Genomic DNA, 13,721 nt, shown 5'->3' on the forward strand with positions numbered 1-13,721 from the left:
CTTTTTTACAACATTAATATATGCTCGAATCTATACTTTGCAGCGTGCATGCAGTTCTTTGATGAAAGTTAATAATTCAATCAATCAATCAATCAATCATAGGCATTTATACTGCGCACTACTCACCCGGAGGGTCTCAAGGCGCTTGGGGGGGGGGGGGGTCCGCACTGCTCGAATAGCCAGGTCTTGAGCTTCTTCCTGAAGGAGAGGTGGTCTTGGGTCAGGCGTAGGTCGGTCGGGAGGGAGTTCCAAGTCTTGGCGGCCAGGTGGGAGAAGGACCTTCCTCCTGTTGTCGCTCTGCGGATGCGGGGGACGGCGGCGAGGGCGTGACTGGTCGAGCGGAGATGGCGTTTGGGAGCGTAGAAGTTGAGGCGGCTGTTGAGGTAAGTCGGGCCTTGGTTGTGTAGGGCTTTGTGTGCGTGGGTGAGGAGCCGGAAGGTGATTCTTTTGTTGATCGGGAGCCAGTGCAGGTCTCTCAGGTGTCTGGAGATGTGGCTTCATCTGGGGACGTCGAGGATGAGTCTCGCCGAGGCGTTCTGGATATGCTGGAGTCTCCTCTGGAGCTTGGCGGTGGTTCCGGCATAGAGGGCGTTGCCGTAGTCCAGACGGCTGGTGAGGAGGGCCTGGGTGACCGTCTTCCTGGTCTCGGTGGGGATCCACCGGAAGATCTTACGTAGCATGCGCAGGATGTTGAAACAGGACGAGGAGACGGCGTTGACTTGTCTGGTCATGGAGGGGAGGAGTCCAGGATGAAGCCCAGGTTGCGTGCGTGGTCTGTCGGTTTGGGTGCGTTGCCCAGGGCGGGGGGCCACCAGGAGTCGTCCCAGGGGGAGGGTGAGGAGCCCAGGATGAGGACTTCCGTCTTGTCTGTGTTCAGTTTCAGGCGGCTGGTCATCATCCACTCGGCCACGTCTTTCATCCCTTCGTGTAGGTTGGCTCTGGCGGTGGCGGGGTCGTTGGTCAGGAAGAGGATCAGCTGGGTGTCATCGGCGTAGGAGATGATGTTCAGGTTGTGTTGGCGTGCGATGGCCGCAAGGGGGCTCGTGTAGACATTGAAGAGGGTGGGGCTGAGCGAGGAGCCCTGAGGAACGCCGCAGATGACTTCCGTGGCTTCTGATCTGAACGGGGGGAGGCGGACTCTCTGTGTCCTTCCGGCAAGGAAGGAGATGATCCATTCCAGTGCCTTCTCCTTGATTCCGACGTTGCTGAGGCGCTGCACTAGGGTGCGGTGGCAGACAGTGTCGAATGCCGCGGAGAGGTCCAGGAGGATGAGGGCCGCTGTTTCTCCGTTGTCCAGCAGGGTTCGGATGTCGTCAGTGGCAGCGATGAGGGCGGTCTCGGTGCTGTGGTTGGCCCGGAAGCCTGACTGAGATGGGTCGAGGGATCCAGTCGTCTCGAGGAAGGCTGCCAGTTGCTTGTTGATGGTCTTCTCGATGACTTTGGCTGGAAACGGGAGGAGCGAGATGGAGCAGTAGTTCTTGAGTTCGGTGGGGTCCGCCGTTGGTTTCTTTAGTAGAGCGCTGAGTTCGGCGTGCTTCCAGCTCTCAGGGAAGGTGGCGGTGTCGAAGGAGGTGTTGATGATGTCCCGCAGGTGGGGTGCGATGACAGCGTCGGCCTTGTTGAAGACGTGGTGAGGGCAGGGGTCGGTTGGAGATCCGGAGTGGATGGAGTTCATCGTGCTGATGGTGTCTTCGAGGTTGATCGGTGTCCAGGCGTTGAGGGTGGTGGTGGGGGGCGTTGGTGTGGTCGTGGGGAGCGTTGTTTGTGTGCTGAAGCTGTTGTGTATGTCAGCGATCTTGTTGTGGAAGTAGGAGGCGAGGGAGTTGCAGATAATTCACTGTTCTATATTAGGATTTTAACTTATAAACTGCAGGTAACAAAATGATGTATCTTACAAAAGCAGTAACCCACTGACCTATTTACATTATATGCTCTTTGTGATCTGCATGGTACACATTCTTTGCAGCAGGCATATTAATCCTCTGTGCTATTTTATGAACAGTCAAAAGCTCAACTAGACAAAACTCTGATCTCTCTCCAGAAAGAACATTAATCACCTGAGTTATCTGGACATTTTTATTGTTGCCTCGAAATTGCTTGAGGCAAGGTACGCAGCAGCAGGGGCTTTTGAAAACAAAATAAATGTACTAACACTGCGCCGATGAAGTCAGCACCCAGTGCTGTGGCACCAGTCGCCCCACCCTAGAGCCGGCCCGGCTCTCAAGGAAGAATCAGATTCCTCCGACTGCTGGACTTGGGCCTTTCAGACTTGGCAGTGCAGTCCTTGGTCAGCACACCTAAGTCCCAAGGGGCAGAACTCAAACTTTTATGCTTCATAATTTCAGCCCTCAAGGGACTACATTCAATGTCATGTCTCTGCCAAACGATAAGCCCTCCTTGGGCAGAACTAGGAGCTGCCAAGCTGCAAACAGAGAACAGTGGCCCTCAGAATAGAGAACCGGGTCCATCGAAATGCCAAAGGGGGCCTTCAGTAGCATTTTTTGAGTACACTGGAGCAGTACTTTGAGCTCTCCAAATGAAGAACAGTGACTCCTTAGGGACGGTGGCCCTAAGCCACTTGGAACCCATGATTCTAGTCTTCTGCATTCATATAACTAGTCCAACGAATGAATTCTGGAAGTTGCAGTCCTGTTTCGCTCAGTTTTGACTCCAACACCTTCCATCCCATCCGCACCTCTTTACAAGATCCACCTGCTAGGGTCACGGGACCCTTGGATAACCCCAGGATTGTAAGCAATGAACATAAAGATTGAGTATAAGAGCATCCTTCGCATTATGGTAGGTCGCTCTTCCTTTGATGGCAAAGGACAGGCCACATACCTGGATGAGGGCTGGGCTTGGGTAATCGATAACGCTTGGGGGAAAGCTAAACTGTTCGAGTAATTGATTTTTATAGCACTTTCAGGAGGAAGGAGAAGCACAATGCCCCTCTCTGCCATTGTAAGTATCTAATCCAGTATTTAGGTTGAAGCCTACCATACGGTGCAGCTGTCTGGTTTGCTTAAGACATCTTGGGGAAATGTGTAAAGCTTCCCTGGGAGTGCATTCCTCCAGTTGCTTACCATTTGCTTTATGGTTTGTAGCTCATATTTTCTGCTTTTTCTATTTGCTGGCTTTATGTTTTAGGCTGTCAAGGGTGAGTTCATCCCTGCAAAGGAACAAAGCCTTTTCACACCAACTCCCCTTGTATTCTTCCACGAGTGTGCCATTCTGTAATCAGGCCTGTAAATATTGTTCTCATTTTGTCACAATTGCTGTGCATTCAAAGACAGCAGTCAAATGTTGGGATGTCGTTCGAGGGAGCATGGTGTTTACTTTTCTTTCTCAGACTTCGCAGTGAGAGGAATTATTTGACAACCTTGCTGGATACTGGGGATAGGTTGTTTTTTTTCTAGCACACATCTTTTAAATAAACTGCAAGGATTTCCGAATATATCATAATTATGAACACACAAATGAATGAAATTTGTGTTAGTTCTTAAGTGTGTTGGAAAGAAATACTTTAATATGACAAAAACAAATCAATATACTAGGTGATGCCATTTCCGCACATTACCGTTTGTGCCCTGAATAGTTTATTAGTAAAATAGTATGTCTGTGGAGATGTAATGGTCATTTCAATTGAAGATGTATTGTCTGAAATGGAAGTGCACTACCACACCATGCATACTCCAATCTGTTCCACTCAACGCCACTGCACTTTTCTCTGCAGCATTCCACTTTACACCACTCCACGCCACTGCATTCTACCCACTCTGCACCACAGCACTCTACGCCACCTCACTCTATGCCTCGCTACTCTAATATATGCGAATGAGCTGTACTCTACACCACTGCACTCTTCGCCACTGCAATCTACACCACTCCAGTCTAGCTCACTCCAATCTACTCTGCACAACTCCACTCTATGCCACTCTGCAACACTGTATTGTACGACACTCTACTTCGCTACAGTGCACTTTCCACCACTGAACTCTACGCCAATCTACTCTACACCACTGCACTGTATGCCAGTGCACCCTACGCCACTCAACTCTGCATCACTCCACTCTATGCCACTGCACTCTACGCCTTTCCACTCTACACCACTATATGCCACTGCACTCTCCGCCACTCTACTCTACTCCACTGCACTCTACATCCCTGCACCCTATGTTAACCTTCTCTGCAACACTGCACTCTACTATGCACCACTCTAATCTATGCCACAGCATTCTACAATGCTGCATTGTACGCTGCTGAATTCTATCTGCTGCATTCTACACCATGGCACTACATCACTATACTCTGCAACACTCTATGCCAATGCACTCTACAACAGTCCACTCTACACCACCCCATGCCTTTGCACTTTACTCTACGCCACTTCGCTCTACTCTGCCCCACTGTACTCAAGTCACTGCACTCTGCCACTTTACTCAACACCACTCTATGCCACTTCACTCCACACCACTGCACTCTACACCTCTATATTGTACAACACTCTATTCTGCAACACTGCACCCTATGCCAATTCACCTAATGCCAATTAACTTCACTCTGTAACACTCAGCTCTACGTCCCTGTACTCTATGCCAATCCACTGTATAACACTCTAGACTACTCTGCACCACTGCAATCTACACCACTTTACTCTATGCCATTTCACTTTGTGCCACTCTACCCTGCACTACTTCACTCTACGCATCTCCACTCTACTGTGAAACAACCTACTCTACACCACTGCATTCTATGCCACTTTGCGCCACTCTGCTTTAAATCAATGCACACTGTGCTCTATACCACTGTACTGTACTCTGTCACTCTACACCACTGTACTCTGAGACTGTACTCTGCAACACTGCACTCTCCAACACAGAACTCTATGCCACTCTACTCTGCACTACTGCGCTTTATGCCAATTCACTCTATGCCACTCTACACTACTGCACTCTTCGTCATTCCACTTTAAACCTATCTACCACTGCACTCTCTGCCACTCTACACCACTGCATGCCATGCCACACTACACTCTGCACCACTGCACTCTACGTCACTGCGTTTTACAATGCTGCATTGTAAGCTCTCTGAATTCTATGCTGCTACACTCTAAACCAGTACACTCTACACAACTCCTCGCCACCGCATTCTACTCTACACCACAGCACTCTGTTGCATTGCACTCTACACTGTACCACTGTACTAAATGCCACTACACTCTATGTCACTTCACTCAACACCTCTCTACTTAACATAACATGGGTATTTGTAAAGCGCATGTTCACCCTTGGGTATCTTGGGGCTGAATAACAGATGTTTCTTGCTACCCAACTCAACGGTTTTCATTTTATCGACCTTAGATGGATGAAAGGCTGAGTGGACCTGCTGGGATTTGAACCTGTGACCATGAGGTTGAACACAGGCCCCTGCAGTGGACGCATTAGTCCACTGAGCCACCAGACCCAGCACTCTATGCCACTCTACTCTGTATCACTCTATACACTCTTCTCTGCATTGGCGAGACCTATTTGCTTTGCCAATGCTTGTTTACCCGTTTTCTTGCGTTTTAGTCATGGTGTAATAAGTTCCAGAGAGCAAAAAACAAAACAAGAAATGGGTAAGCAGTGGTATTGTCCACAATAGCATGTCGAAAACAGACAACTAACAGCTATTTGTAGTCCAAACCTAAAAATTAGCTCATCATGTAGTATGAACGCATGTGAGGAATTTTCATAAGCAAAGTATGTGAGATCATCCATTCTTCACAAAATATAAAAAGATCATGAAGGGTTCAGGGCTCTTTGCCAACATCTAGGTTTACATACACAGCTGACTCAACCTCAAATGCTTTCGAAGCCCTTGCAACAAAGGACGAGCACCGAAGCCAAGAATCGACCCTAAGCACTCATATTACACTGGATGTTAAAATGAGGGATGTAAATTCAGCTTATGAAGTAAGTGAAAAGTCAAATAGAAAGTCATGCCTTTAAACACGGCCAGCAAAAGGAAGCGTTTGTCAAGGGTTCAAGTCTAATGCAAAAAGTGGGCCGTCCGTAGAAAGGGCCTGGCCTGTGTACTTGGGGGTGTGGCTTAAATACATGAACTAAACTGTTGTGATCACTATAGTGTGCCACCCGATTGGTATTTTGGTGCAAGATTAAGTCAGAAGTGAAATATAAACCGGAACTAAAATGCGGACAAGTACTACCATAATACTATTTACATTCATTGTTCAGAAATCAATCTGTGCTATTAGCCAGTAAAGTTAAGGACATGAATAAAGGGCCCAATAGAGACACGTTTCAACGTCAGTTTTAAATACTAATGGAGTCTGAGGCCCGGCCCACTTAAAGTACTGGCTTTTGTATAGATTTATTTTAAATAATGAATGCTTCGCATTTAGATTCACTGAAAGCAATGCGTTCAACAAAACCTCAATACAAAAATAACAGTAACTACAGTCATAAAAGCTTTTTACACTGGTGTTCAGGGTCGGACTGGCCAATAGGGCTATCAGACAGTACCCAAACGCCTGCTATGACTGGTCAGTGTGTGGGCCAATTTTTGGGCTATTTGTGGGCCTTTTTTATGGTCTGCTGAGACAGCTTTTACTGCTAATTTTACCTGATATTGAAACAATCATTCCCTGTAGCAAGTTCAAATCCTTGCAGTCTTCCATAACTTGCAAACCCCTTATACAGCGTCTTTACAGGTTCAAAACTGCTTCAATCTGCAAACATGGGCAATTTTTTAACTATCAAATGTGGGTCATACTTTTACTTGTGTGCAGTGCTTATTTGGTGTCCGCGTCCGCCCCTGCTGGTGTTCTAATAAACATGCATTTTCCCAGGAATGGTTCTCTCTTTCGGGCTGCTGGTCTGGGAGGAATTAATGACCTAGCTATCACTTGTAAAGTCTATATCTCCCCCCACACAAGTACAAGGGGGAAAAAACGATGACAGTATGAGCACTGCACTCTGCCGTTAATGGAAAGACCACGGGTTGAAGACATTCAGCTGAGGCAGACAAGGGGCTGGCCCCCAAGCGTCACGAAAAGGAAGGAAGCTGATTTCTGTAGCTATTTAGAACATGTGCTGTTGTGTCATCCTCACAGCTGTGCAGCTGCTCTGGCTTTTCCGAAAGGTTTTTCTGCGAAAATATGACATCATTAAAAAATAACTAATTAAATTTCCTTCAAAATGTGTTATGGCACTGAAACGTCTACAAGAAAAGTCCAGATGCACTGACTTGGTAACACATTCTATTAGTAGAAACGCGGCCCCCTGGGTTCAGCCGGACGTGTCTTCCCTAAGGTCCATGCTCGCTGCACTGTGAGGTGCGACCCACGGTCTCGACATGCGAGAATGGGAACTGGAAATGGCGGGAAAGAATGTGACTTCTTGTTGGCAAGAGAGACCGGACGCTGGTTTCGTACACGGGCGGCTCAGCAGAACAAGACGGAGGGAAGGCAGAGAAGGGGAGGGGGGAGGAGAAATGCGACACGGCAGGCAGGGGAGGGGGCTGAGCGGGGAGAGCGGCGATGAGGGAAGGCAGAGATGGGGAATGGGGAGGGGGAGGAGAAATGCAACACGGCGGGCAGGGGAGGGGGCCGAGCGGGGAGAGCGGCGATGAGGGTGTGAAGCAGCAGGGTCCTTTGAAGTGAAGCTAAGCTTCACTTCAAAGGTGTGGGAGGAGTGCTGCTGGGGAACAGATGGCGATTTGATGATGTGCACTCGCATTTTAGGTCAATGCGCTTGCGCATTGACCGAAAAGCGCACGGGCACAGCACCAAATCGCCAGTTGGGATACTAGTTGGGTAAAGTCTGTTTAAGTCGCTATAGTCTCGCTCTGCTCAATGCGCATGCGCATTGAGAGGCGAGACCTAAAAACTAAACAGGACCAGAAACTTACTAGGTCGGATACGGTCCTACACTGTCGTATGGCCAGTTCTCTTTTTTTTTTACTAGACCTGCAGACCTGGGGTTTTTTCATTTTTTTATGGCCATTTAACTTTTTTTCAAAAAACTGTTACCGTGTATTAATTATGAGACCTGGGAATAAAAGGCTTTTGAAAATAACAAGTGGAACCAATTTCAATGGCGTTCATGTTATCGACCTTTAAAGGATTATGGGCTGAGTGCAGGGGCAGATTAGACTCAGATCTCCACAGCAGGATCACAAAGTTTATCTGTGAACCCATCCTTACAGCTGCAGAGAGGCCAGAGGCAGCAGGCATAGATAGGCTGTTTGCAGAGTTGAGCCATAATTGCAGGAAACATGCTCTCGGAATATACTCAGCAGTGGGATTCACGCTTCGGCTGCTCTCAGATGGGTCACGCGGCTAGGGTGACCAACCGTCCGTAAATTTCACGACCGTCCGTAATTGGGAACCTCACGTCCGTTGTCTGTGAGGATCCCTTTTACGGACGCCTTTTGTCCGTAACTTTGCCCATCACAGGGAGCAGCGCTGCTTCCCTTAGAAAATAGGTAAAACGCCAATCCTGCAAAGTGAAAAAACAGTTTATTTAATGAAGCCTGAAAAACAAGTTAAAAAGAACAGGTTATCGTTCTTTCACTGTCTGGTCATTTTAGAACGGAGGTATTTTCAATATAATATTAAACAAAGCCATGGTTGCTGCTATTTTTATTTTAAGGAACTAGCAACCATTGACAAAGCCAATAGTCCTGGCTTGTTGTTGGTGTAATTATACTTGCTGTATTTTATATATATGAATGCAATGACAGAAATAACATAATACCAGTCAGACGCAACACTATGCTAAGCACAGATTTGTAGCCTAGGTGTTTTAAACCACGCTCTTAATTACATTAAACACCCCCTTTGAAGAGACCCACCAAATTTTTTACACCACTTAAACCCCTTCAAACAACATCATGTCACAGTCACCTCGCATCCTGGCACTGTGCATCATGCATGACTCATGACTTCTACGTTTTCAGTCTGCCTATGTGTTGGGGCATAGTGAATTCTCCCCCACTGCAGCCACCCTGTGCTTTAGGAACTACAGCAAGGTGACGTTCTTGATGGGCCTCTTCTGTCTGCAGCTCTGCAGACAAAGGCTCAGCTCATAATGTGAAAAGGAGGGTAAGTAAATAAGTGAAGGAATGTGTGAATGGCTGGATGGATTACTGAATGGATGAATGTAAGGGGGAATGGATAGATAATGAAAGAAAGGATGAATGGATGAGTGAATGAGTGGAAGTATGGATGAGAGAAAAGGTAAATAGGTGGATGTATGGGTGGAAGGGTAGATGGATGGGTAAAAGGGTGGATAGGTGTGTGAAAGGATGGATGGATGAGTGATAGGGTAGATGATGGGTTAGTGAATGGGTGGATGGATGAATTGATAAGTGAAAGGGTGAATGGATGGATGAGTGAAAGGGTGGATGTAAGGACTGATGAGTGAGTGAAAGGGGGTAGATGGACAAAAGGATGGGTAGATGAGTTAAGTGAAAGGGTGGATGGATGAGAGAACGGATGGCTGGATGAGTGAAAGGATGGATGAATAATAGGATCAATGGATGGATTCATGAATGGATGAGTAGATGGGTGGGTGGATAAGTGAAAGGGGGATGGAGAGAGAAAGGAAGGATGAATGACTGAAAGGGTGAATGGGTGGAAGGATAAGTGACTGGGTGGATGGATGAGTAAGTGAATGGGTAGATGGATGAGTAAGTGAATGGATGGCTGGATGGGTAAAAGGGTAAATGGCTGGATGAGTGAGCGAATAGATGGATGGGTGGAAGAGTGGATGGATGACTGTTCGGGTGGATGGGGTGAAAGGGTGGGTAGATGAATAATGGATTGATGAGTGAAAGGGTGGATTGAGGGATGGATGAGTGAAATGATGGATGGAAGGATATATGGTGGATAGGTTTGCAAATGGTTGAATATGTTTGGATATAGATGGGCACACAGATGGAAGGACAGAATGAATTGACTTTCATGTTATTATGAGTCATTGTCTCTATATAATGTGTGTGTGATGTAACACACTCCGACACCCTGCGCTACATACTTGGGATGAGTAACACTATAAAAGAAATTAAATACACATGAAAGACCGTCTAAGTGAAGAAGAAGGGCACTATTGGAGGGTGGTAGCAAGGCCGGACTGGCCGGACCGGGCATTGGATGTTTCCCTGGGAGGCTGGAAAGGGGGTGAAGGGTGGTTTTGTTACTGGGGACTGGCACTGCAAAGTTCCTTGTATATTATTATTATTATTATAACGATTTCTAAAGCGCCTGGTGACCCAAGGGCATCCCCGCGCTATAAGAGTTGTGATCCTGTTGAGGGGGAGGGAGAGAGGAGAGACATCCAGTATTTTTCAATCAACAATAAAAGCGGCCTCACTTATATTCAGGTGTGGTTCACCATTGTCTGGTGACTAATGTACCTGCTGAAGCGAGATGCGAATTTTGAATCGTCTAAGGTAGCAAGCTGCGGCCATACTGAAAAAACGTGAAGTGCATGATTGTCTCAACCTAATATAAACTTATTTAGACTTCTACTTAGGTGGTTGTTTATGTACTTACTTATATACTATTGCACGACCACCTCTGACGTGTCTGTTAAACGTACATTTTGTCCCGAAGTTTTGTCCTGAATTTTGACCTTTTGTCCTGAATGTAGTCCCTTTGTCCTGAATTTTTAAACTTCCCGTCCTGAATTTGCACCTATGTCAGTTGGTCACCCTACACGCGGCAGCAGTGGCATTCCACAAGTTACTCTCAGGGTTTACTGGTGACTGGCTGCTCTCTCATCGAACCTGCAGCAGTCAACCCCGAACTGCTCCAGTATTCTGTCTGTGAAAGTCCTTCGAAATACAGGCTGCGCTCGGGCTCTGTTGGTAATCGCGGTTCTAAAACCGCTCTCGAATTACACATGTAGCAGCAGCAGTCACAGCTGTAATTCTGCTCTCGGACAGGACGTACGGCAGCAGCAGTCACTCTGCCGAAGCTGCAGTCTCACAGACCCCGCGCCCCCCTCAGGCTGCTCTGAGGTCGCACCTGTGGCAGGCAGAGTCCCGGTTCTAAACCTGCTCTCAGGTTGGACCTGTGTCCCTTAATTGTTATTTTCTTCCGGCAGCCACGAGGCAGTCAGTGAGTGACGCCCTTGAAACCATTTACCTTCCGCCTCTGTGTTTGCCTGGGGCGGGGCTCTGGGGCTCTTGTCCAATCAGGGCCCGCCGCCTGATGCCCTGGCGGGCGTGGACGTGTTCATTGTCTCAGGTGTGAGGCGGAGTTCTGAGGAGCCCGGGTTACCTGGCAGCCGGAGTGGGGTCTGTTTACGGCACTTCAGCAGGAAAGGGAAAGAAACTAAAGGAAAGGGGACGAAAATGAAAGCAACCGAACTTGATTGGGGTCCGACCCCCACCTTCCTCAGGGGGGCAGCTACGTGAGCGCCGCGTGCTCCACAGGTATGTAAGCATGCCTACGTCTATACTGGCACTGTTTCCCTACTATGGGGGAGGGGGTGGTATGGGGCGAGCAGGGAACTCTGTAAAGGGAACACTCCCAATAGGAGGGCGTGGCTCTGCACGAGGATAGCATGCCAGTGCACGCACAGGGCATATGCCAGCATGGATGCAATTTAAGGGTCGGCAGGGGTTTCAGCTACGAACCCCGGTTGCCCTATGCACCCCCTGGCACTGTATTTGATACCCCGGGCATCAGAGATAGCAAAATCAGTGTCAGGAACACAGGGGCAACTCGTCCTAATGGACATTGGTTGGGGCTCCAATCTCCTTGTTTTTCGTCATTTTTTAATTACACTAATAGTGAATAATATATACTATTAGTGTAATGTAATGTAATGTAATGTAATGTATGGGCATTTATATAGCGCACTACTTACCCGGAGGGTCCCAAGGCGCTTCGACCGCTGCGAAACCCTTCCTGGCTTCCCTGAGAGATGGTCCCTTAATGGGTATCTCCAGGGTGAGACCAGGCATCCCCGGCGGTCTGGTGGGGCCGTTAGTGAAGATGAGGCAAGCTAATGCCCAGAGTTGCCGAGTGTGATCGCTGATCAGAGTGGGCATAAAAACTAGAGTACAGTTAGCTGGAATATGACACTCCTAGGCTGCAGAGGTAAGTAAAACATGCTTTTAAATGTATGTTATGTGAATGCAAGAGTGTGTTTATGTGTGTGAGAGAGAGTGTGTATGTGTGATTCTGAGTAAACATCAGTGTGTGAGAGACCTGAAAGGTCAAATAGCATGTGATGTCACTTCCGCTTCTCCTGGCCTTTTGGTGATTTGCCGTTCATGTATGCCACTGTAGCGGAAGGGGCCACGGCTCGTCACATGCAAGAAGGAATGGGTTTTACAAACTGAGGGCATGGACCTGCAGGGGGAAAGGTTGGAAGGGTGACTATGCACACGATGGTCATGACACTGCATAAGGTGGACATGGCTCTGCATGGGGTCATGGCTCTACGCCAGACGAACATGGCTCTACGCTAGGCGGGCATGTCTCTGCACACAGCGGACATACCTCTGGACCAGGTGGACATGGCTGTGCACACGGTGGACATGGCTGTGCCTGAGAGCATGGCTCTGCACACAGTGGGCATGGCTCTACATTTGGGCATAGTTCTCCACACAGTGGACGTAGCTGTGCATGAGAGCATAGATCCGCACATGGTGGATGTGGCCCTGCACACGGTGGACATGGCTATGCATTGGGGTATGGCTCTACGCCAGGTGGACATGGCTCTGCACATGGTGGACACCGCTCTGCACACAGTGGACATGGCTCTGCACATGGTGGACGTGGCTCTGCACACTGTGGATATGTCTATACAGCAGGTTAGCATGGCTCTGCACACAGTGGACACGGCTCTGCACACAGTGGACACGGCTCTGCACACAGTGGACACGGCTCTGCACATGGTGGACATGGCTCTGCACACGGTGGACACGGCTCTGCACACGGTGGACACGGCTCTGCACATGGACATAGTTCTGCACATGGTGGACGTGGCTCTGCACACTGTGGACATGCCTCTGCACATGGCGGACATGGCTCTGCACGCGGTGGACCTGGCTCTGCACGCGGTGGACATGGCTCTGCACGCGGTGGACGTGGCTCTGCACGCAGTGGACAGGGTTCTGCACCAGGTGGACATGGCTCTGCACGCAGTGGACATGGCTCTGCACGCAGTGGACATGGTTCTGCACCAGGTGGACATGGCTCTGCACATGGTGGACACCGCTCTGCACCAGGTGGACATGGCTCTGAACCTGGCTCTGCTCCAGGTGGACATGGCTCTGCACACAGTATACACAGCTCTATACCAGGTGGACGTGGCTCTGCACACAGTGGACATGGCTCTGCATATGGTGGACATGGTTCTACACCAGGTGGACATGCTCTACACATGGACACGGCTCTGCACATAGTGTACATGGCTGTACACAAGGTAGACATGGCTGTGCACATGGAGGACATGGCTGTGCACACAGTGGACATGGCTGTGCACACACGGACACGGCTGTGCACATAGACGCAGCTCTGCACACAGTGGACATGGCTCTGCACAAGGAGAAGAGTGTGTCCTGCAAACAGAGGACATGGCTCTGGACACAATGTACATGGCTCTGCATGGAAGAGCATGACCCTCCACCCTGAGGGAATGGGGAGCTGGATCTGTAAACAGGACAGTGGACATTTCTCTTAGGAAATAACATGTGACTGT

The 13,721-nt window shown here is 48.8% G+C and overlaps 1 protein-coding gene across 3 annotated transcripts in view; it reads left to right on the plus strand.

The window, feature by feature from the left end:
- The window catches only part of ARHGEF2 (Rho/Rac guanine nucleotide exchange factor 2), an 886,148-nt gene that overhangs the window by 216,116 nt on the left and 656,311 nt on the right, over nucleotides 1-13,721 (plus strand). The window contains exon 1 of one of the 3 annotated variants that reach the window (XM_086945347.1): nucleotides 11,226-11,442. The exons of the other annotated variants lie outside the window; for them this stretch is intronic. The gene's annotated coding sequence lies outside the window, so the exon portion shown is untranslated. Of the gene's footprint in view, nucleotides 1-11,225; nucleotides 11,443-13,721 lie in introns of those variants that run through there. 3 annotated transcript variants of the gene reach the window in all.

Source organism: Lissotriton vulgaris, chromosome 12 (assembly GCF_964263255.1).
Source record: "Lissotriton vulgaris chromosome 12, aLisVul1.2, whole genome shotgun sequence".
NCBI classification, from domain to species: Eukaryota; Metazoa; Chordata; class Amphibia; order Caudata; family Salamandridae; genus Lissotriton; species Lissotriton vulgaris.